Consider the following 3,486-nt stretch of genomic DNA (forward strand, 5'->3'; position numbering starts at 1 on the left):
CAAATTTACATGCCGATAGGAAAAAACCTCAGCTTTCGTTTGCAATAATTTATTTTCAAATAAAACGGACGGATTTTTGGGAAATTGAAAATTAAATAATAATTATCAAAAATTAAGGTCAATTTTTAAAATATTAAAAAATAAAATTCACCATTGGAAAGAGGACGAAAAAACCTTTCAGAAACATATTTTACAGAATTTTTCCCGTTACAAATATGTTCAGAAAAAATTCACAAAGTAGCCGGTGTTAGCAAAATTAGTCAAATTGACCCCCCTCTACAACCTCAAAATTTACGAAAAAATCAAAAAAATTTTTTGGGGCACATTTCTACTTGATAGAACAACAAATTCCCTGATTTTCAATTATTTTTAAGAAGTTGAAATTTCAACTTAGGACATTTCACGTAAAATGCCTCATATTTGTCTTCTCTAAAAGATAATTTGGAAGTTAGAGAATTCTTGGTCACCCTTGACAACGCAGAGAATTACAATTTTTAGGTGAAAGATGCGGTTCAATTATATCATTGGGCAAATGACCTGGCCACAGTACACCCTTATGTTATGAATACAAAAATGGAACAATGACTTTAAACAAATGCTTTGTCGTCATTTCTGACAAAAATAAGCATGATGTAGTAGCGGTTCATTTGTTCAATAAGAAAATGATTAATTATTTATTTGTTACTTTCGGATCTGACAATATTAAGAAAATAATAATTTCTTTCAAATGGCATACACTGAAAAAAAAATTGGTTAGAATGTGCTTTTTCCTTAGGCAATTTTTGCCTAAGAACAAAACACATTCTGACTATTATTTTTTTTAGTGTAATAATTAATTAATTGGTTTTTATTTGCGAAATACATTTTTTTCAAAGTTATACATACTTTTATGTTCATTATTTAATGGATTTATCGGGAAAATAATCACTTTCTCGTTGTAATCAGAATTTTTTAATTAATTAAAAATGTTTATTCCTATTTTATTTTAATAATATTAAAACAAGTTGTTCATTTTATGACCATTTAGTTTTCATGTTTTTCTTGTACATACAAATTTTCTTTTCTATAGTAACCTTACAAATTCTTGGCATTCTGTCTGTTAAATTTAGTAATGTCTTTTGGACGATTTAATTCCATGCAGTTTGCCAATATTCCCACAATGTATTTAAAATTGTAGGTTGCATTGACCTTATTCTTCTGTCCACTTCATCTTAGAGTAATTCTATTGGATTCAGTTCGGGAGATTGTGGAGTATGATCCATACATATCAAAATCCTCTTCTTTTCTTGAGTTGCAAGATATCTTTTGCACAAAGAAGAAGTGTGTTTTGGGTCATTATCTTGCTGGAAGACAATTTTTTCCATTAAACGTTTACCAAAGCAACCCCAAACCATTATAGATCTTCCTTTATTCTTAACAGTTCACAAAACACATTGCGGTGTCATTCTTTCGCCTTTCATTCGGTGAATGTAATATTTTTGTGTGCCTCCACCATATTTTGATTCATCGGTAAATAACATAGTTCTCCAGTCTTCGGGAGTCCAATAGATATATTTTTTCGTCCGTTGAAAACGTTTCTTCTAATTTACTTATCGTAAAAGAGGTTTTGTTATTGATACTTGCCCGCATAGTCCATATGTGTTATGACGGTACTTTTAATAATTAATTAAAATCATGCAAAATATAATAATTATTATTTCCCTTTTCGTCACAAATCTGTCTTTAATACCAACGCGATAGTTAGACGCCAGTTAATATAATCAACAATAAAAAATCAAGAAATTATCTCAAAGGAGATCCTGCTGAGAGATATTAAAATCAAAAGAGAAAAGCTTGATTCTTCGAGACACGACACTGAACAAAATTTCTACTTACCAATTTTGTTATTAATCAATTAATTCTTTTGTCACTAAAGTGAATTAGGTAAAACAATCTTCTCCAAATCAACCACAATAAAAATATCACACTGTCAATTTAATACTTTTATTCAAAAAATATAAACTTTCTTCTTATATATCAATTTACCAACTCTTTGTCCCATGTCTATTTAACGACAACACAAGTCGAACTATCTTCAAAAATGTGCTTTCGTCGTCTGCTACATTTTTCGCGAAGCGCCGGTACACACTTGTCAAAAAGGGGAATTTACATTTCTCCCTACGTCTTAAAGTCAAAAGGACTAACGCGCTAAACCCAAAATCAAATAATTATTAATTGAAATTATAATAATAAAAAGAAAGTAAATAATGAACATATCGTGACGAAACCACTTCGTCACAATATTTAAACGATTTTTTATGATAGTAATACTTACAGGAGAATAAGATCAAGAATCATTAAATGCTTCGCAAATTTGTGATGGAGTCTTTTTACGATCTCTTTTTCTAAGAAACACAATTTTGTTATCTTCTTGAACACTTGTACTGCGTTTTTTCCCTCAAACGCTCTTATTTACAGTCATAAGTTTCAAATGTGAATTTATCACAATTTTTAATAACACCACCTTTTTTTGGTAACTTCAGCAAAAGAAATTCCTTCATTTAGTAAGGTCCACATTTTAAAGCGTACTTGCGTTTGCAAAGGCAAAAAAAAGCCCCACTTTACTGTTGTTTTCACAGGCATTTTACTTGAAAGATTAAACACTTTTTTTGCACAATAAATTACAATATTAAAACTACAAATGGAAAAATTTGTTTCGTTTTTCAACTGTTATTTACGATTAGTTTTCACCAATTTTTTTTGTTTTAGGTGTTTAATTTTTTTGTTACAGATAAACTTTCCGTTTATAGTTTTCTTTCAAAATTTTTTTTTCTTTTTTAGGATTCTTCCTATTTCTTTTATTTTAGATTGTATTTTCTTTTCTTTTTTACTTTCTTCCTATTTTTTGTTACAGGTATTTTTTCTGTTTCAGACTCTCTCTCTCTCTCTCTCTCTCTCTCTCTCGTTTATTTCTGCTACAGCTGTGTAGTTTTTCTTCAACTTCTTTGTATCAGTTTTTTTCTGTTTCAGATTATCTCTTCGTTTTTAGGTTTCTTTCTATTTCATTTGTTTCAGATTGTCTTTTTTTATCTCTTCTATGTTTCTTCTTATTTATTTTGTTCCAGGTGTTTTTTCCTGCTTTAGGCTTTTTCTTAATATCTGTTACAGCTGTGTAGTTGCTGTAATGGACTAATTTCATGATGAGGTGGTAAGCGGGCAATAATACGAAGTATTATTTTCTAAAATTTGAGGGTGCACAGTCCCCTACATAAAATCTATTTGTATAAATATCTGAAAAGTCCGCGAACCTGAGTGGAAAATATTTTCCAAAATTATGTTTTCATTCTATAATTACTTGTTTTTAGTTAAAAACTTGTGCAATTAAAGAACTAAAAGATAATAATTTAGAATATATGTTTTAAAACTTTATACTGACACTTTGATAAAGTTCCCATATTAATAATTGTATGTAATTTCTTTTTAAAATTATCTGAGGATGCATATCGT

The sequence above is a fragment of the Leptopilina heterotoma genome, unplaced genomic scaffold (genome assembly GCF_015476425.1).
Source record: "Leptopilina heterotoma isolate Lh14 unplaced genomic scaffold, ASM1547642v1 Lhet_172, whole genome shotgun sequence".
Taxonomy (NCBI): Eukaryota; Metazoa; Arthropoda; class Insecta; order Hymenoptera; family Figitidae; genus Leptopilina; species Leptopilina heterotoma.